The sequence below is a fragment of the Prionailurus viverrinus genome, chromosome F1 (assembly GCF_022837055.1).
Source record: "Prionailurus viverrinus isolate Anna chromosome F1, UM_Priviv_1.0, whole genome shotgun sequence".
Classification (NCBI taxonomy): Eukaryota; Metazoa; Chordata; class Mammalia; order Carnivora; family Felidae; genus Prionailurus; species Prionailurus viverrinus.
In genome coordinates, this window is record NC_062577.1 from 21,359,995 (window position 1) to 21,382,503 (window position 22,509).

General features: G+C 41.0%; 1 protein-coding gene across 1 annotated transcript in view; it reads right to left on the reverse strand.

Annotated features, from left to right (window-relative positions):
- The window catches only part of CF1H1orf21 (chromosome F1 C1orf21 homolog), a 176,895-nt gene extending 154,896 nt beyond the window's left edge, over positions 1-21,999 (reverse strand). Inside the window, exon 1 of the mRNA XM_047840781.1 lies at positions 21,885-21,999. The gene's annotated coding sequence lies outside the window, so the exon portion shown is untranslated. The remainder of the gene's footprint in view (positions 1-21,884) is intronic.
- Positions 22,000-22,509: the final 510 nt, after the last annotated feature.

Consider the following 22,509-nt stretch of genomic DNA (forward strand, 5'->3'; position numbering starts at 1 on the left):
CAGTGGTGATCCAGAGGCAACTTAATCGTCCTCTCTGGGAGTCCCTCTCACTTTTCCCTTCCTCGTTCCACATTCATGTTTACAGCCTCGTATGCTATCCAAGAAGTTAATGTAAGAATATAAGATGTGAATTTTCCTTTGCTACCCACTGAAAAGCATTGTGTGGTGTTTCTTCTGTGTTTTAAAGGCTGTGTTTATATCAGAAAGTCTTATCTAAATTTAAAAAGTGGAAATCACACAAAAATCAAAAAAACTGCAAAAGGCTTACAAAAATAAAACACGTAAGAATAACTTTTAGAAGGACTTCTCTGTTATCCAGGCATGGGAGTGAGGAACATGTTAATAAGCAGATTAGACATGATTTACATCCAATTCGAGTGATGACTCAGGAAGCTTCCATTTAATTATATATTTTAAATTTTTAAATGTTTATTTATTTATTTTGAGAGAGAGTGGGCATGCAGGTGGGGGGGGGGTCGGGGGAGGGTGTGGGGGAGGAGGGCAGAGAGAGGAGAGAATCCCAGGCAGGCTCCCCGTTCAGCGCAGAGCCTGACACAGGGCTCAATGTTGGGCTCGATTCCATGACCATGAGATCATGACCTGAGCCAAAATCAAGAATCGATGCTTAACCGACTGAGCCACCTTGGCACTCCTTTATTATATTTTTAAAAAGGCGCTGTTGCTCAAGAGGAGTTCTCTCCAAATTGTAAGTAAGTAAAGATTTTGTTTTTGAAACATAGGCACTCTGTATTTTACAGCAGTAATTTGATGAGTGGTGTTTTCAAGTTTTACAACTTTGTCAAAAACATATTTTAGTATTTTGCCCATTTTGAAGGCTAGAATTATGAAGTCACCTGAGAGGCAAAAGGTCTGTAATTCATAAAGTTAACCACGGATCAGTGGGGAAAGCTTTTTACTATGTCATCTGGATCCTGCACAGAGGCAATGGCCCAATCATTCGTTCATTTAATCAACAGATATTTATTGAAAACTGCTACGTGTTTAGAGATGAACAAGATACAGCGTTCCTCCCTATCCCCATAGGAAGATGAACATTTGGAGAAAAGTGACCAGTTTCACAGTGGTGCTGATAGAGCCGCTGCAGGTTAAATATAGAGAGGTGAATTCACCCCGTAGGCACCTGATTCAGCCTCGAGAGAGGAAATGGCAAGAGAGGTCAGGCTTGAGGCCAGTTGAAATATCATCATTAAGACACCCCCAAACTGCATCTCTTTTCATAGCCTGATATAATGTCAAGGTTTCATTTCTACTGAAAACTCTCTCACTTTGACCTCGTTCCAACCGAGCCCTCAAGCTGAGCGGATCCTCAGAAATGTACCCCTAGAGTCTGCCACAATCATCTGCTCCCAAACACCTCCCTCTGTTTGGAGTATCCTTAACAGAATCCTTAGTTTTTTGGGTTTTTTTTTTTTTTTGGTTCCATTTTTCCATTGGCTTTGCTTGGCTTTTCTCTGCCAACCTCCACACCTTCTGTCCACTCCCCTTCCTGAAACCACACCACTTAGCGAGGTAAGTCTGAGGGTGCAAATGAACATGCAGAGACCACAAAGCTGGAGAGAGCAGCCTCGTCTCCACATATTGTTATTAACAGCATGCTATTTCTGAAGTCAGGTCACAGTGTGAGAATTAACCTGAAGTATCTCTTTGATGTCTGATAGAATCTTCTAATAATACCAAGCCCAGTAAGGATGGTTTTAAAAACTAAATAATCTAGGGGCGCCTGGGTGGCGCAGTCGGTTAAGCGTCTGACTTCAGCCAGGTCACGATCTCGCACTCCGTGAGTTCGTGCCCCGCATCAGGCTCTGGGCTGATGGCTCAGAGCCTGGAGCCTGTTTCCGATTCTGTGTCTCCCTCTCTCTCTGCCCCTCCCCCGTTCATACTCTGTCTCTCTCTGTCCCAAAAATAAATAAAAAACGTTGAAAAAAAAATTAAAAAAAAAAAACTAAATATATCATCAGGCACCTCTAAAAACATGGGATCCAATTAATTGTCCATGGCTTTGTGCAAAAGTCTCCCCAAATGGTTGTATGGGTACATTACCCTGCACCATGAAATTAGAAGTTGTAATCCCTATTCACAGCACTATGAGCCAACTGAATTTGGGACCATCTTTATAGGGTATTTTTCCTGCTTTTGATAAATAAAATACATTAGCAAATTTGAAAATCCATTAAAGTATTTTTAAAAAGGACTAAAATAGGACACCTGGGTGACTCAGTGTTTGAGCGTCCGACTTTGGCTCAGGTCATGATCTCATGGTTTGTGAGTTCGAGCCCCACATTGTGCTTACTGCCGTCAGCGCAGATCCTCTGTCCCCCTTTCTCTCTGCCCCTCCCCGCCATGCACACATGCAACGCTCTCTCTCATCCTCAAAAATATATAAACATTAAAAAAAAGAAAAAGGACTAAAATATTTGTAACCATGCATGTTTATCATTCCTCCCCTTACACTATGCTTCAAGCCTCTTTAGGTAATGCTGTAAGTATTACTTACTAGTGTAACTATCCCTAGGGTATTGCTGTTTGAGAACAGCCCACATTGTAACATGAGAAAGTTCTTTTCTATACAAAATAAGTCCATTATCTTTCTATTAATACATATCACATACATGTGATACATTTGTCTTTTTATAAGAAAAGATTATGGATTATGATGGCTTTTTTTTAATGCCTGTGATTTCTCTTTATTTTTTGTTTTCAGCCTTCTTAAGATATAATTGCCAAGACTGCAATGTATTGGGGCACCTGGGTGGCTCAGTTGGTTAAGTGCCAATTCTTGAGTTCGGCTCGGGTCATGATCTCAGTTTGTGGGTTCGAGCTCCACATCGGGCTCCATGCTGATGGTGCAGAGCCTGCTTGGGATTCTGTCTCCCTCTCTCCTTGCCCCTCCCTTGCTCTCTCTCTCTCTCTCAAAATAAATAAACATTAAAATTTTTTTTTAATTTTAAAGAAAATAAAAAGACTTCAATACACTGAGTGCTCAAGCTCCATAAAGATGATCTGATATATGTACACATTGTGAAAAAGTTCCCACCATCAAGTTAATTCACACATCTAGCACCTCATATTCACCCTTTTTCTTTCTTTCTTTCTTTCTTTCTTTCTTTCTTTCTTTCTTTCTCTTTCTCTCTTTCTCTCTCTCTCTCTCTTTGGTAAGAACACTTAAGTTCTACTCTCTCGGCAACTTGCAATTATGTAATACAGTATTATCAACTACAGTCACCACATTATACATTCGATTCTCAGACCTTAATCATCTTATAACTGAAAGTTTGTATCCTTCTACCAACTTCTCCTTATTTCTCCCACCCCTCAGTCCTTGGTAATCACCATTACACTGTTTCTGAGTTTGATTTATTTCACTTTTAGATTGCACATATAAGTATTACCATGCAGTATTTGTCTCTCTCTTACTTCACTTAGCATAATGCCCTTTAGTTCATCCATGGTGTTGCAAGTGGCAGGATTTCCTTCTTCTTCTTTTAAGGCTGATATTCCAGTGTGGGTATGCACTGGTGTGTATCACATTTTCTTGATCCGTTCACCCACTGATGGACACTTTTTCCTTACCTTGACTATTGTGAGTAATGCTGCAGTGAACATGGGAGTGCAGACATCTATTTAAGATAGTGATTTGGGGGGTGCTTGGGTGGCTCTGTCAGTTAAGCATCCAACTCTTGATTTTGGCTCAGGTCATGAGCTCATGGTTCATGAATTTGAGCCCTGCGTCAGGCTCTCTGCAGAGCCTGCTTGGGATTCTCTCTCTCTCTGTCTCTCTCTGTCTCTCTCTGTCTCTCTCTGTCTCTCTCTGTCTCTCTCTCTCTCTCTCTCTCTCTCTCTTTCTGCCCCTCCCCTGCTCTCTCTTTCTCAAAATAAATAAATAATAATTAAAAAAAGATAGTGATTTTGTTCCCTTAGAATATCTACCCAGAAGTGAGATTGCTGATGGCTTTTCTCTTTACCTTAAGTTTTTAAACTGGATGTACAGTTTCATCAGAAAACCTACTCATAAAATTGGGAAGGAAAAAAAATACACAAATTCAGTTTTGAGAAAAAACAAAAAGATATCTGACCTTTTTCCAAAAGAGGAAAAACACGGAAACATATTTCTATTGACATAATATTATGGATGAATTCACTTTCCATCAATTAGATACAGACTTTTTCATTTTGGATGAAAAAGCCAAAAATACTGTAGGCCGTTTCCTTGTCAAGAAAGACACCTCTAAAAAAATGAATTAAAAGTGATAAGCTCCATAAAGAAATCCTAGGCCAGAAAGAACATGAATGCACCACATGCAGCTTGGAGGACTGGAGAGAAATAAAATTCTGATTGAAATGGGTATATAGAGAGCTATGAAGTCAGCAGTTAGGAAAAGGATATAGCCACATTATTAATAGATCAGGAGCAAAGTGCCCCCTTTTTTACTCTGATTAAAAAAGGGAAATCAAGACAAGGCAACATCTAAAAACTCCTTTCTTTTATTGAAGAAAGAACTGACATCTAAGCTCCATAAAGAAAAAATATATATATAAATAACTAATCAGTCTGTTTGCCCATCTGCTCTGCTTTGCTATAATGAGTGTTAATACAGCAAGCCACTGTGGTGGGGCGGGGGGGGGGGGGGGGGTGGAGAGAAAGACAGCCTAAAAGTGATTTCTAATCTTGAAGCTTTGGTATCCTTGGGCTTCTGTTAACACCATTCCATATTTCATTGTGAATGTTAAAAATAATACATAAAGAGATGTCACATTTGACATGAGGATAATCTGGGAAAAGTCAAATCTTCTTGTTACCAGCAATTGCAGGCATCACAGAAAACACTCATTCCTTGCCTCACACTCATTTGGTGGCATGACAATCAAAAATGTGCTATTAACTTCAAAGAAACAGGAATTCTGGCATCTGCTTGCTTTATGGGAAAACTCTCACTTCCGCAAATGAGAACTGCAGAGAGGTATCTCTCGGAAACGTAACGATAACGAGTCCCGTGCAAGACGACACAGTTCTGCAGGGTTTCGGTGGCGAGGCGTGGGGATGAGGAGACACGGAGGCATGGGCACTGCAGGGGAGTGAGAATCCCAGCGCTGGTCTCAGTCATCGCACACAGGCCTGCCTCACTACCACCAAGGCTGGCTGGGCTTCATCTCTCTGAGCTCTCTCCTTGATTCTATGATCTACCCGTTCGGAACATATGTCCAAGGGATGCCAAGGATGAAATTACCACTTACAAAAAGCCCGTTCTCTTTTTTACCTAGATTCAACTTATTTACAAACTTTGTTTTCAACACTTACCTAGCTAGGATATCCTAGCAAGTCTGAAAGCTCCCAAATTTTGAGAAGCCCTATGAAGTCTATGGATTATTACCAACGATGTTTTGGCCTGAGGGTGTGGATTTCAATTGTGTATAAAGTGGGAAAAAAGGAACAGGGCTTAGCTCTCTTTCCTCTTCTCTATCCTGCCATTAATAAACAAAAATAAATCTTAAAAATATTTCCTGTAGGGAACAGGTTAGAAAAGCTTGTAGAGTAATTGTTCTTCAGCTAAGGATTCAAGAGTTTGATGCCTTTATCCTACACCTGAAAACTCCACACTTGTGTCACCGGTACCTGTTCACGCAGTTCATGATGGCTGACACTTTCTGGGAAGCAAGAGAGGAAAACAGCAGATCCTGATTAAAGTCACCCACCCACACCAGGGTGAACCCATGCAGAATTATGCTGTTTCTAGATTTCCTCCTCAGTGATCAAGGTCAATGGCAGATATTCCAGAACTTGGAGTTCTCTTTCTTCCATTTCCAAGACTGAGAATACCAAGGGTACGTGCAGGAAGTTGTCAACCTGTATCAGCAGGGAAACTTCTGTACCATGCCACCAGTGACTGGGATCGTGACAACTGTGTTGCTGGTTCACCATGTCACTTGAGCCAAATCTGTATGATTTCCTGTCAGTATTCTAAGAATAACAATAGCAGATCCCTCTTTTTTTTGTGGTGTGTGTGGGGGGATTGTTTTGGAAATCTAGGTAGATAATGAAATGCTTACAAAAGCATTCATAAATGAAAGGTAATATTCTTCTATGCCAGGTGCAGGACATTATCTTTCAGGAGCATTGGGTAGAATTGGTTTATCCAGAGGGTTCCCATAGGTGGCCCCAGAAAATGAGAGAAAACAGATGGTAAAGGAAAGATGAAAAAACAAGAAAAAAACTAGAAAGTGAAAGTAGAATAAGTTCAAATTGCTAAAGAAGCACAATTTGATTTTATTCTAAGTCAGTAAGTCATGATCCTTCCTGAATGGTCAGTGAAGAACATGCTGGGTGATCTGCATGTTGAAATATATTGTGAAGAACGGATAGGATTCCTGCCCTTGAAGGGCTAGCATTCAAGGAGGCTAACCCATCACAAACATAATATGTAAAGTAAAATAAAATTCCAATACCTAATGTACACTGCAGGAAAAGGAAGGATCGGACATGTTCTTGAAAGTCATAAGACATTTCAATCTAATTATATTCGAGCTTGTCTCAGCTTTATTTTATGCAACAAGAGACATAGGAACGTCAGTATAATGCGCTACTCTTAGCAGACCCTCGGTAAGCATTTACCGATGACAGTGGAACAGATGTCATGCCAGTTTTGAGCTGTTGATCCTTTTTAACACCATACACTACAATAGAGCTGCAGCTGGATTAATCCCCCAGAAATCTGAATGCTACTCTCATGGTGCCGAGGGGGCAAGAGTTGAATGCCACTGATCCTTGTCCGACGTGTGCAATGGAAAAGCACGTGTGATATTTTCCTCACTGAATACAAAGTCCTCAACTTTCGCACAAGACTAGCATGTTCCTCATTTTTTATTCAATACGATTTCTAAACTTAATGCTGACACAGCATATCTGAGACTTAAGCTGATTACTAGGGTGGATAAAATAAAATAGGACCAACCGACACAAAAGATATGAATTATCTAATCATTAGGAGCAAATACAAGAATTGTTTAAAAACAAAAAGGCCTGCTTATATTTTCTTTGAGCACTTTGGTACTAATATTTGAGTAAGAGTATACTTAGTATCTTCAGAATTATAAATACTTTTAACAAAGTCGTTTGGTAACACTGTGAAACGTGCTAAATACTAGAAGTTGAAAAATAGTGTTTGCCTCAAAATCTAAACATACATCCCTTTTCCCTCTTAAAATAGCCTCTTTTCCCTTTTTTTCCCCCCTCTGCTAAAATATATGAAATCATCCCTGAGAAACAGGTGCAAACTCTGGCCTAAGATCTCACGCTCCCTGCGCTCAGTCTCCAGCCAGAGTATCCCAGGTTTGAGAAGTCAGCAGTGACCCAGTGATTAAGGAAACCCACCACTCTCCAACTAGCAGAGAGCTGCTGACTGAAATAAGCATCCCCAAGGGAACGCTGTGGCTACCTGAAATTCTGCCTTCTAGAACCTTCCAGTTCCATTCAAAACAGCTCAAGATTTGAAAGTGCCCTGAAAACTTAGAGGAAACAAACAAATAAAACTCGTCTATTGGTGAAGGACTTAGTCTCTCTCTTTCTCATGCATGTGCGCGTGAGTACACACACACACACACACACACACACACACACACACCCCTACCTGCCACAAAAGTAGAGATGCAAAGACTACACCCAATATTTTGTGATTTTGTAAGGGAAAGGAATTGTGTGGCTTTGGGCAAGTTATTTACTTCATAGTAGCTTAGGTGCTCATTTGTAAGATGGAGTAAGAGTCCCTGAACTTTGAGAGAAGTAGGTGAGATAACATACATAAAGTGCTTAGGACAGCACCTGATAATTAGTAAGCAATCAATATGTGATTGTTATTGTCATTATCGTTACTATCATCATTATCACTTAATGGGATGGTGATGAAGCTTGAGAAGAAAGGGGCAGAGGCAAAAGAGACTAGAAAGGAGACACGGGAAGAAAGGAGAGGTTAACTGTGATAACTTGATAGTTCTTAGGAACTGCACCAAAGATAAGCAGGCAAACACAAGAAACACAGAACCAAGAGACAACAGTTCTGTATCAGGAGAAGCTTGCGGTCCCTGTGCAGCACCTGCAGAGGGAGCCCTAAGCAGTGCTCGTGTTTCTGCAGTGGTGGAGGTGGGGAGGTCAGCTTCTTTGGGGCACATCCCAGGACTCTGAAGGCCAAGGCTGCTGTGTGCAGACAAACTGAAGGTCAGTGAGCTCTCCCAAGCTTTGCCACACCCTTGATGAGTGTGCAGCTCTCATCTTGCTGCTGTTATATGTTTATGTGTCTATCTCCTTCACCAGGCAGGATTTACGAGGTCATGACCACGTCCTAATTATTCCTCTCTATATTCCCTCTGGCGCAGATCACGTACACAGTAGGTGTGCAATGTATTCTCTTAGAAACCTTTTTTCACAGAGATGTCCAAGGCTTTTAAGGCAGGGAGTTCTGCTAAGCCCCAGTCCCTAGGTCATCTGCATGGACAGTAACTTTCTTTAGTACATCACAAGAACAACAGTCAAAGATATTCATCTGAGCCACCACAGATGATTAAAAATTATGTTAGTACATACTTCCTAAGAAAGACAAGAAGGGAGTAATCTCAATATTATACTGGTATGATGGAATTTTGAAAGCTTTTGGCACTTGTATGGTTGGTCCTAATCTGCCTTGGAAAACTATGCTATTTATTTATTTCAACATTTTTTGGGATCTTGTTTAGTTCTCAACATTCCACTAAGGACAAGAGATTCCAAAATGGGTAAGTCAGCCAGTCCTTGACATGCATTTTCTGACTTTCAGTTAAATCTAGAGATGTTTAACAGTGATTCTAAAATTCATCCATCAGAAAAAATCAAGGTGTTTTTGTTTTTGCTGAGACTTAAATCTTTGATTAACTTTCCAGGACAAAGAACTATTTAAGAATGGTGTCCTTACAAGGCCAAAAATGTGAAATTCTGAATATCATTTTCAGGTGGCATAAATCAATGCCCCCTCACCCTACTGAGTTTAAAAGGGTGGGGGGCACATCAGTTCTCATACTGCTCTCAAGCAATACACAAGACTTCTGGGAACTTCGATTTTGTAGAGCTCAGCCAAAAACACATTCTGTGCAATTATCTTCTTAAAGAAAGAAAACAAAAAGAAGCTGAAACAAAAGACCCAACTGACAAAGCAAAGTCAGTTGAGTAATGGCCACTTCTTTCTAATGTACCAGGAGAGGCTCCCTCCTGCCCCTCATGAGTTCACACAGAACTCTACAATGCATGGTCTTCCCTCAGTAGCCACTACCATTTCTGTGACGTGTAGTAGGGTTTGAGTAGCAAAATGTAAAAGGGTGGGCAAAAAGCTCCTCCCTGGCTTTGATGCCCACCTTCAGCCACTGAAAAGCTATTAAAGAACAGACAGGGTTATAGGCTATGAGCTATTATTATAACATTTGGTAAATGTTACCAAAATTTGCAGTCTACTCTGTAATAATTATTTTAAATCAGCCCAGTGTTCCCCATTTGAAGTAGCATAATTGATGAACATGGTGTTCTTTCCTACTTGTCCAGCAAAATGTATTCAGAGCAAGAGACCAGAGCAACATATTCAATAGGACTGGAAAGAGAGGGCAGGAGCAACAGCACTGGGGCCCACAAACAGAAGACCACAGTTGAGCATAAAGACATGTCAGCCAGTCCTCCTTGGCATCAACACTCTCCAACAGATCCACATTCAGTTCCAGTCTGACACATGCAAGTTTCAAGTCTTCATCTGGATAAAGAACTAAATACATGGCTTCGTGATAAACCATTTTATTGGAGAAAGGAAGAGCAGAAGTAGGTTACATATAGGATTTGACCACATCATATTCTAACAAGGCCTCTGTCCAGCTGTCATCTCTGTGGGACCTCCACAATGGGTGGATAGGCTGAGGTGGTTGTGGTCCTGTATATGACAAAGGCACATTTGGCAAGCTGCTTAGTATTCCTGTATCTGGAAGGATTGCCACCCTATTATCACCTCTATTACATCACTGCCATGACCACCATAGATATGGTACTACAAAAATAAAAAGACATTTTCCTTTTAAAAAAAATTTTTTTAATGTTTATTTATCTTTGAGAGAGAAAGAGAGAGACAGAGAGAGACAGAGTGCAAGCAGGGGAGGGGCAGAGAGAGAGGGAGACACAGAATGGGAAGCAGGCTCCAGGTTCTGAGCTGTCAGCACAGAGTTCGATGTGGGGCTCAAACTCACATGCCATGAGATCGTGATCTGAGCCAAAGTTGGACGCTTAACTGACTGGGCCACCCAGGAGCCCCAAAGACATACATTTTCTAATTCTAAAATCTCCCTGAAAACTTTAAAGAATTATTAGGATCCAAATTAAAATTTGTATTTGTAGATCACTTTTGGGGCTTAGCCTTGCCTCTCCCTTATTCATCAGGCCTTTCTAGGCCATATTTTTTGTTTGGTTTTTGCTTTTTTGAGAAAGAACTCAAAAAGCAATGTCCAGTAGACATCAGGTTGGTCCTATTAGCAGTTTTAAAAGCATCAGAACATGATTAAAAATTTTAGGAAAAAATTAGACTTCTCATAAATTAGTAATTATCCCATTAATTTTCTACAATAAAGACAAATTAATCTTTGTTTTATGTTTACCTTTTGAGAGAGACAGAGTATGAATGGGGGAGGGGCAGAGAGAGAGGGAGACACAGAATCTGAAGCAGGCTCCAGGCTCCAAGTTGTCAGCACAGAGCCCGATGTGGGGTTCAAACTCACAAACTATGAGATCATGACCTGAGTTCAACCAATTGAGCCACCCAGGCACCCCCAAATTAATCTTTTAAATGCACTGATTCTATCAGGTCCCTCCTCTGTTTCAAAATCCTCCAGAACTCACTAATGCCATGAGGGCAAAGCCCAAGACACCTAGTCTTTCAAGTTAGACATGCCCTCAAGGACCACTGAGGTAAGGTTCCCAGATTTACAAATAAGAAAACTAAAAGAAGAGGGTCCATCCAATGGGACCCAGACCTCTTGACCCAGGGTCGTCTCTTTCTACTGCTCCAAGGTTACTAGCATCACATCAGGTGGGTCTCACAGAACCACCCTTCTCCCTCAATATTCTGCTCACATGCCCAATTCTCTATGTCTCTGCTTCAGTCTTAACTTTTCTAGGAAGAAGCTTCCACACTGTTTCACCTTCCTTCAATTTTCTCTTTCCTAAATCTGACTTGTAGAGCAATGATTTGGTGTTTCTTAGACATCCTTCTCTAAAAAGACACTAAGTGCTTTGGGGGCAGAAAGCATCTCCTGTATTTGTCTCCCCCACTAGTGGAGGGGGTGTGAGGCTAGGCAGACAGTAGGAACTCAATAAACCCTTTTCAAAATGGCAAGCAGCAGGCTATCTCTGCCTTCTCACCTCCGTCTGCACCTGCTATTGCCCCTGACTAGAAAGCTCTCCTTCCTCATCTTTACCTAACTTCTGGTTTGCATGAGCTGTCCCTTCCCAAAGGTCCCAGTGTGCCTTCATAGCACCCAGCACACTGCAGGATATTCTTAATTCCTAATTGCATATCGCTTCCACAGGTCTAGAGTGCACATTCCTTAAGAGACACAGACTGTGTCTTTCACTCCCTAGTGTATTCCCATATTCCCAGCTTCTCACAGTGTTTATTCAAAATATGCACACAATGAAAAAATATAAAATAAACATCTCCAGATAAAAATTTAAACTCCTTCTCATGGAAATCCTTTCCTCCACATCTCCAAACTTGTCTAGCTTTCTATGCATACCTTGCTCTAGCCAGTCTAGTCTCCGGCTACTAACCCGTGGACCTATTTTCTTGGCTGAACCCTAAATGCCTCTGGTCACAGTCTCATCTCAGATAGAAAGCTCTCCCCGTTGGGTGCTTGGGTGGCTCAGTCAGTTAAGTGTCCAACTCCTGGTTTCAGCTCAGGTCATGATCTCACGGTTTGTGAGTTCCAGCCCCACGTTGGGCTCTGCACCGATAGCGTGGAGACTGCTTAGGATTCTCTCTCTCTCTCTCTCTCTCTCTCTCTCTCTCTCTCTCTCTCTCTCGTCCACCCCTTCCCTGCTCACACACTCTCAAATAAATAAACTTAAAAAAAAAAGGAACTCCTACCCATTAATCTCTGCCTGTTATTAGAATCCTACCTGTCTTTAAAGTGCAGAACAAGTCTTTGCATCTCTAAGAAATCTTGCCCCAGGCCACACAGGTCTTCCCCTTCTCCAAACTCGTCAGCACGCGTGCACAAGACCATTCATCGCCTACCCATGTTGGCACCTGTCCGCAGTAATCTTTCCATCTCAGTCTAACTTGGCCTGTGGGAGGCCCCTCCCTCTGAAGTCACTCAGGAAAGCATCACACACACAGCTTTGAGACATCTCCTATAGTGTTGTTTTACATTGTTAACTTTTGTACATTTTTCTCTTGGCATCCTAATTCATTTTTAACTTTTTGAGGTAAGCCATGCTTTCCACGTCTTTGATCCTGTGCAATTCTTGGCACAAAGTAGGAGATTAATGAATATTTGTTACCTGACATGTTGGCTAGAAAACAAAAGTGTGCAGGATGAGAGAACTATAGAAATTATAAAAAAAAAAAAAAAACTTTTGCCGAATGTGCAGTTGTACATTTCTGATTATTAGAGGCTGTTTTAAAAGGTCAAATGTTGATAGTATAATTATACCATAATTTGGTAAAATTACTCTCTGGATAAAGGTTATTTTTAAATAGAAACTTCTGTCCATATGATAAAAAATTACAAATAGAGGAGAAAATTCACTAAAAAAGGAATCAAAAGGGAAAGAAAGAAAAACGTACAGCCAAAACTGCCACCCCCACATGCACCCCAGATCAGGAGCGTTGGCTAGAGCATCCACAACTGCATCAGCTGACTTTTATTACAGAGTCTAGGTCATGACTGAGTTCACATAATGGCTCTGTAGAGGCTGGCCCAACAACTCCATGAACACGAGCTAAATAAGTCTCCCAATGTTGCAAGGGGCAGAAAGAGGAGGAATCAATCTCTTTCCTAGTTTGCCATAAACATTTCCTTATAATTACTGTTTGATGTACTGTGTCTAACGATTTAGTTTCATTTATTTTACATCTCACCATACTCTCCCCCCAAATATGCGCAGCAGCTGCTTTCGACCATAAATAACAATTTTAGAACACAAATGCTACGTTCAGGGTTCAGTAATTCAGGGTTCAGTAACCTAGCAACAGAATGTCAAGACCCCCTAATCTATACCCTCCACTGCGCAATATCCACATACCTCCAAGACATGGGCCTGCAAACTGCTGTTCAAATCAGGTTTGGCTAATCACAAATCAATACTGGCTGGCACTGGAAGTATCACAAAACACCTCTTGCTGGGCTCCAAAAGCCCAAGTGTCAAGGGATATAAATAGCAAATACACACATTACTAGAGACTAGCGGCCACAAGGTTGCCAATTTGGCCCTGGGAAAATCCAAATTAGCCAGCATCTGGAACCTCTAACAACTAACACCTCACTTGTGTTTTAGATACCAAAGGCTGAACACATGTTCTTAGTGGAAATGAATGAATGTGCCCATTACCAGGAACATTTTGTCAGAGGAAGACGGCAAGAAGTTTTGCTTTAATGAATTAATGAGAGCCGAATCCTCACCTCCAAGACATATTACAGGAAATAAAATGAAGACGCAGTTCTCCTCCCTCTTCTTTAGTTTGGTTTTGTCATCATCTCATACATCTCCTTAATGGACCTGGGTTTCTAGGGGTATTTGTAGCAAAGGATCCCTCATTTCCTAAAAAATATACGTACTTTATTGGTTTCTCTTCCTTACCCAGTACTGAAGGTCATGATATAGGAAAGCAGAATAACAATGTGTTTTTTTAATCAACCATTCTAGCAGTGGCAAAAATAAATGAAATGTGGGAGGCTGTTTATTTGTATGTCAAAGAGAAAGTGAAATTCTCTATAGGGTGACATAATCATTTGTTTTCCCCAATGAAGCAAACAAATCAAATAGGAATAAAACAGGAGCCACCCTTCATCATTCATGGTATAATGAGTTCTTGCTAGATTAACCATTCTCCTTCCTTGTTACACTCACTCCAAAAAACCAGATGTACAATGACATCAGCAAAACAGCCCAAGATCATCAATCCACAAGACAGGAAATGCAGCAGCCAGACTTGCATTCTTTTTAAGTATTAGCTGACTCCTGGCTGATGGCTCTAGCTCACCAATAGGATACATCTTTGGGTAGCAGCAATAATCAGGAGGATTTATCAGTAGCAGTGCCCTAGGACAGAGACACAAACTGGCCAGGGCTCTCCAGATCAGGAGGTTGCCTATGCAGTGTGCTTAAGATCAAAAATCTTAGACTCACTGATCCAGTGAGATTCTCTTCCCTCTAACTCAACCACCCATTATTAGAAGCTGGATAACAACAGCGTTCTGTCAAGAAGACTGAAAACCAAAGACAGAGTATATAGGGCATTGGGGAGTCCTGTCCACTGGCATTAGAAGAGTCCATTAGATAGATGAGGCCAGCACACTGCATACAAAGAACAAGCCCTTGGTTCAAGCCCTGACTGGCTGAGCACTCTGAAGTCCTAAGCAAAAGACCTGGCCAATGGAATGGATGATGTGGGTGCTCCTGGGTCACAGGAATGGGGAAAAGTGGTGAAACGGACAAATGCTACCTCTGACAGTGATGTTCAGAAGATGACAGGCATGTAAGTATCAGCATGTTCTGCGGATAAATGGAGACGAGGAAGAGAAGGCAAATGGAGACACGATGGAGAAAAGTAAGGATACCAGTCCTCAATATCAGTGATGGACAGCTATGGAATTAAGGGCACCTGCTGGCATCACAGATGTAGAACAACTGATTTTATACACCACTTTACCACTTGCAGAGCCTTTCACACAAATTGGCCCTGTTGATCTTCCAGGGTCTTCACTAGTGTCTTAGAAGACACCACTAATAAGACTCTAGATACCTGTAAAGCTAATCCAGATCTAGGGTGCTCCCCATGTGTGGAAGAAAGGATGTGCTACTTTTAGAAAAGGGGGTAGTGAACCATTTTATTTCCTTTGCTTGAGAGTAACAGAGTTTTAGTGAACAAAAGAAATCAGTAAGAGTATCAGAGCATATTTGATGGTATTTATAACATCTCTGACCTTAGTACCTCTTGTTGGCACACCCACAGCTCAATTTCTATTGAATGTCTACACAAGCTGCATTTATTTGGGATGTAAACATCCGTAAAGGGATCCTGCGTCTCCTGACAGTGCTAGCAGAAGCTTGAATGAGCAGAGTGATGGCTGGGATTTGGGGATTCACTGAGTGACTTCCTTTGACCGCTTGCTAATCCCTCCACTTCTGATCTATTTCTATCACTAGCTATCAACATGATTTTGAATTCACTTTGTGCCTAGGATGTCTAAAGAAAAGTGGTGATGGTTTCCAGTCTACTGTGGAGGAAATGTGTCTTTCTCTCAGGACACCTGCTTGCGCTGCATTCTTTGTTGTGGAGGGGGGCTGTGTGTGGAGCCCCAGTGTGGAAAAGTCCTGAAGAACAAAAAGAGCTGAAGAGAAATGGGGTGTGAGGAAAATACATGCTGGGCAGCTGTAGGGGGCTGAAGAAACTGGAAGCAGCCGGGCGGGGGGGGGGGGGGGGGGGAGGGTAGAGAAATGACGGAAGAGAAGGGAATGGATGTAAAAACATTTATGAAGATTTTCCACATCAGGTCAACTCAACCTCTATACTCTGCTCAAAAGCATCAGGTTTCTAGGAAGGCTTTGGTGTTTCCTGTTCCCGCTGTTTGCTCTCAGCTCTTCACTGCATCCTCACGGCCTCCTATGTTTGTTTCCTGAACTAGACCATGAGTGACAAATGCAGGGACTCTTACTTAAAAAAAAAAAAAAATCTATCCCCCACTCCCAGTACTGACTGATGGATGCATAGAAGATGTTCAACACATGTTGCCAAATAATGTGAATCTTAAAAGTGGAGAAGGTGCTAATGAAGTATGCCAGCCATAACAATCCTAGGGCAATTTTGGGATCTTAAAGCAATATACAGCACAACAAATAGTCATACAATCCTTTTATAAGAAAGGAGAGGCATTCAGTCACTGGGAAGTAAACAAGGAAAGCTGCAAGCAGTCCCTTTCAATATTCCACAAGGCCAAACGAGGCACTTTTTATCAACGGCATCAATTAATTCCTTCAGGACACAGATTTAACAGGTTTTACTCTTTGACCTAAAAGTGTTCAGGCAAACCTTCAAAGAGTCTGATTTACTCTTCACCTTCTCCAGGAACAATTTACATTTTGGAAAAATATAGCCCAATCTGTTAAAGTGATGAACTTCTTAAAAGTCAGGCTATTTACCAAATAAATTACTCCCCAGATCACTTTGTAATCTACTCCTCTAGGGAAGATGGTAGAAGCTAACGCTTAAAAGTCTGGGACCCTGGAAAAGTCTCTATAATGTCATCATTCTCCAGAAAGGGATCAAGATTCAGAAACAAAAGTACTTCACAACAAACAGCACAATGCAATACACATAGGAGGCAGTTACATGATGTTTAAGTAAATACAAATACTGCTAAGATTCTGGGATATTTTTAAATGTTTATTTATTTATTTTGAGAGTGAGAGAGTACAATCAGGGGAGGGGCAAAGAGAGAGGGAGAGAGAATCCCAAGCAGGCTCCACACTGTCAGTGCAGAGCCGGATGTGGGGCTCAATCCCACAAACCGTGAGATCATGATCTGAGCCAAAATCAAGAGTCAGACGCTTAAGAGACTGAGCCACAGTCTACACTTAACTTTATTTAAGGAATGGGAAAACCTCTAAAACAGAGAAACTTATTAAAATGCCATCCTGATTCCTATTTATTTAAATTTGTCACAAACTCATTTATGAAAGAGCTAACTCCTCACACTTTGTAAAGTTCCAGAATGCTATCATTTTGTTTCCTGACATAAACTTTAGTGCCCTTTAACTCTGAATTAGTCTGAGTTTGATTCTCTCAAAATTATTTTTATAGCATGTATTTAGAAATCAATAAATGAATGAATTTATTATGAGAAAATTTCCAATCTTCTATGGCAAAAAGCCAGATTGTTGGAAAAGCCAGAGCTGATATAAATAAATGCAGATATTAAATTGAAATACTTTTGGAGTTGTTTCAAATTATAGCAGAGTCAAAACCATATCCATTTACTATTCAGTATACATGTGCCAAGCGTAATACATAGTTTTTTACTGCTTCAAGCAGTCTAGACCTAGCAGTATATATGTTAATTCCTTTTATCGGTTTCCCCACTGGGACCCAGCACAGATGAATGAAAGACTAGGAGATTGTGACAAACCTTTTTCCCCTATCAATCTTATCAATCAATCCCCTATCAAAATTCCTGAAGAGAAACAAATATTAGCAGAAGACAGACAAAAAGGCAAACACCACTGGAATAATCTGTACACACCACAAAACAGTAATACTTCCTCTACTGGGATCAGTTATCCAGGCTTCGAATACCACAGCCCCCAGCTAAAGCTCCATAAAGGAAGGAACACAGTCCCCTTGACCAGGTGACTCAATTCCACCTACAAAGGCTGAATGGGACAGTTAAAAGAACCTAAGTTTTGGAGTCAGACAGACTGGGGAAAGAATGAGGCTCTACTGTTTACCAGCTCTGAGACCAGCGTAAGTTAATCTCTTAAACCTCAGTTTCTTCTTCTATAAAATGGATATAAACACCATCAACCCTGTAGGATAGTTCTGAGCATTTGAAGCGATATCTACAATGCAACTGCCATGATACCAATCAGTTAGTAGACACTTCACAGAAGACAGCTATCATTAAAAAATAAGTGAAAATGTATCAGGAAGTATACAGGCCTTAGATGATAAAAAATGGCTTTCTACCCAGCTTCACTCCCATAAAAAAGCCTCAGGACCCTTCCTTTATCTATGTAACAGCTCAGAACACACCAGACTGAACATGGGGAAAGCAAGCATACTGACAGCCGGCAAGATACCCATCCAACAGGCACAAAAGAATCCTGCACAGATGCACGAGTCCAGAAGAGTCTGGGCAAGGCAGTACCGGGAGAGCAGCTTGCAGATGACCGAGCTCCCACACCAACATCCATGTGAATGATCACAAAGAGGTCAGACTGCCTGTGGCAGATGGATTCTACTTCAGACACCACTGAGAGACAGAATGTATGGAAAACATTTCTATGTGACTCGTTAGCTTCTACCACCTCCAGCTGGAATCCGTGCCTCCTCCCTTTGGGTTCTGCCAGCACTGGGCTCACTTTTCCACAACAGAGCTCCTTATAGTCTATTTGGTGTCAGTCTACGTGTCAGTAGGGCATGAACTCCTGGAAAGTGGGTAACCAGTTTTACTCATTGTTGCTCAAGGAGTATTTGTTGAACATACCAACCTTCCTTTCCAGATGACAGATGCAATTCTAGACACTTCTATGTCCCCCCAAAAGCTCCTTCCTTTGAGTAAGAATTAAGTTCAGAACATCTGTAAATACCTTCACAGTTTGCTGCTTTATGCAGCAACACCGTCTTCTTGTGGAGCATTTATACACAACTCTCAAATACTGGCAGCAGGGCTATCGTAATTATAAGGCAGGAGATAGCGTCAAACCAAATGAGCATCATCACTTTTTCCAGAAAGCTGTCCCAGATAACTTCTGCCTGGTTTGGTCTTCTTTCTCTCGTTAAATGCTCAAACCATTCATTCACTTCTTCAGTCAACACTTACTGCTGCTGTGGGCCAGCATTAGATTAGGCACACCTGGACATATAAAAATATACAGATGAAAGCATTTCTCTCCGATGGAGTGACTGTTGGGACAGTAAAAGATGAACAAAGACTGCAATACAAGAAGCTGACATGGCCGGCACCAAACCAAGCACCGGAGATCAAGTTACAAAGCGTCTCTGGATGGATTCCAGAAAGTCTGCGCAGAAGGTACGGTTTGAATTGACGCTTGGAGAATTTTAACATGAAAAATATCAAATCTGGGACTTGTGCTATCATAGCTGTTTCTAAACAGGAAGAGTAGGAATATCTTTATGGTGAATGAATATAAACATATCATAACCTTTCCAAAGATTATCAAGTTTATAACTTGTAAGTAAACTCTTCATACTGCCCTTGAACTCTTTGCTATCATAATGAGATTGCCTAATTTGGTTAATTAAGGAAGCTACATTTCAGTGGGAAGCAATGAAAAGAGATCAGGTATCAACCTGACAACTCTCATCAAGGAAGACCCAGGATCCAGTATGTATGTAATCTACACTCTACACTATACTTACAGAGAATTAGGTAATTTCTTCATGTGTTCCTGTGGGGTATTAAAAATTTCACAGTGAAAACTCAAAATGAATAGTACTCATAATGTCCCCAAATCTGAATGTTATATGTGTATTCACGTATGACCTCCTTCAGCAGGTATTTATTCAGGGCCCAGCATGTGCCAGGAGCCATTCTACGTGCTTGAAATACAATGGGTACAAGAAAGGCATGGAGCTTTTAGTAGTCATGTTGAAAGAGGTTTACAGTAAATCTTAATATTAGCAATCCCAGAAAGGTAACCATTTGTGCTTGACTTTCATCAATGACCCCAAAGCAGGAAAATATTGGGGCCAACATAATACCCATAAGGGAGAATGTATAAAAGGAGAATTCTTAATTTGGGGTGGGGGTTGGCCATTTCACGGCTACTTTTTAAGACTGTCTTCTCAAAGTATGACATGGGGGACCAAGAGGATTGGGATTCCACCGAGGATCTTTTCAGGAATGCGCAATCTCAGGCTCTACCCCCGGGCCCCAGAATCTGCATTTCTGACAAGATACCCAGGGATTAGTAGGCAGGTAGAAGTTTCAGAAGCACTGTTCTCAGAGGTTTTATTTACAAGTCCAATTACAAACAGGTCACTTTACATCTGTGGCTAAATAACACCTCGAGGCTCCTTCCAACTTTGGAAACAGCCCTGTGAACAATGGCACTGAAAGTCTGGAGAGAGCTCATTTGTTCTTTTTAAAATGTCAGGTCATAGGTTAGGGACAAACTTACAAACATCTTTGTTATTTTTAACAGTGGAGCTTTGAGGAATCCAAAATTCAGATGACAGGATAGTTATATTAGACACACAGGACATATTATACTTCATTAAACTCTAATTCCTACTTTCAGAATCTAGACTGTATTGAAATAAGGATATAATTAACTAATTTAAAACGGCCTATATAAAAGAAATATATTTACTACTCCCTAATTTCTCCAAAGAATGCAGGTGTCTGAGAACAATTTTGATTTACTTGAGATCAGTGGCTTCTAATTCATAAAGAGTTTAGGGAAATCACAGCGTTGAACTGGATGCCTTTTGAGAGATCCTTAGCTCTTCCACGCGCTATTGATACTGGGTTATGTTGCCCACTGCTATTTGGACCTACCATCAAATTCATCTCTAAATATCTGTGACTGTAATTACTGATTCTATTTATACCTACTCTGATAATAGATTATCCATATAAAATTAAAGGTTTCAAATCTACTCAACCATATCATAATGAAGTGTGTCAAATATATCAAAACTTGAATGACTTTTTTTTTAAGTTTATTTATTTTGAGAGAGAGCTGGGGAGGGGGAGAGAGGGAGAGGGAGAGGGAGAGGGAGAGGGAGGGAGGGAGGGAGGGAGGGGGAGAGAGAGAGAGAGAGAGAGAGAGAGAGAGAGAGAGAGAGAATTTCAAGCAGGCTCTGCAATTGTCAGCGCAGAGCCTGACATGGGACTCAAGCCGATGAACGGTGAGATCATGAACTGAGCCGAAGTCAAGAGTCAGATGCGTAACCGAATGAGCCACTCAGGTGCCCCCAAATATATTGAAACTTGAAATATTCTCCTTTCTCCTTTGATTCGCAGTTTCCACTACTGGATAAGAATTTAGTTTTACACGTACACAATTTCCCTCTCGCTGCCTTTCCAAAAGTAAAGAAAACAAAAGAAATGTACTCTCTGTATGTATTTTCAAGTGTTTTCCTTGTGGATCTGCTACCAATGGTACGTGTTCAGTATGGCTCACTCGCAGTCTCCACATGATGCATGCCATCCTTTGACTCATGCAATAGTTTGTTTCCTATGTTCAAGTTGAGAAAGAAACTTCAATCTCTCTAGCTGCTGGAAAGAAAATTTAAATATAATCTCTCTTCTCTTGCACAGCTGACTTTCCAAAATTGCAGTTTAAAAGCACATTCTGGGAAAAGCAGGAAAGCAGCTTCATTCATTAAACTCTAACTTATACAGACAAAAGCTATAAAATATCTGGCACTCACTGTCCCTTAATCCCTAAAGTTTCACACATGAAAACAAACAGCTATTTTTTTTTTCCAAACAGCTATTTCTTGAAGAACAAGTCAAACACGGCAGTTGTAAACAAATAACCTACTTAAAAAAAAAAAACCAGTTTGGGTAAAGATTTCTTCAGAGATTAAAAAGGAATATAGGCGGCAGTGTCCAGCAAAGTCAAAGCTTTGGAACATAAGAGAGGACGTTAACATCGCTGCATTCAGCAAACTAATGAAAAGACAAAACACTGACACCTAGACCAATGTTTACACTGGGCTGTTTCCTTCAGGAAAATGAAACACTAGTCTCCAGAGAAAGGCAGATCAAGTAAAAATATGTTACTAAACTGCGTATTTGTCAATACTTCAAAATCGTGTAGAAAGCAAAGAAAGAATCACAAAGCAAAGTCAGAAGCATTGCTTTCTGCTCAACCTGCACCCAAGACACAATGGTGCATTTACCTGGGACTTCGTGGATGCCAAAGTCAGTTAGTACTGAGTTCTCCCCTCTGCTAAGAGAAGCTCTGGAAAAGGGGTTATCTCTTCAGGATAAGCTTGGCTCTAACACGACTCCAGCTGCCTTTTCCCAAAGTGATGTACACTGAGGTATTCACCACTTAGAGGCGTTTCATAGCGTGCTTCCCAGCTCTAAGGTTTTTCTAGAAACAGACTGTGGCTCCTCCTCAGCCAGCTTGTTTACCATTTAGGAGGGAAATGACCCTGGCTGTGTAGAGACCAATGGGCTCTAGAACACAGCAACCCTCCCAGCAAAAGGCTATATGCTTCCTTCTGACTGAAAGTTTTCCATTCATGAGGCCAGGGAAAGCTTTTAAGGCACAAACAACAGAGGTGAAGCAAAGCTACTAAATTTTTTAAAGGGCTTAAAAATGGCTCATCAAATTATGCTGGGTCACAAGAAAAGAGAGCTCAAGAGCGGACAGGCTGAGAGAATAAACAAGCAAGATACAGTTTTTGTTCCTACCAGGTATAACCTGAACAATGTCACCAATCCTGTGGGACACCGTAAATAGCCATTCACAGAATTTCCTAGAGTTGTTAGCACAAAAAGATCAACCAAAGTCTGTTC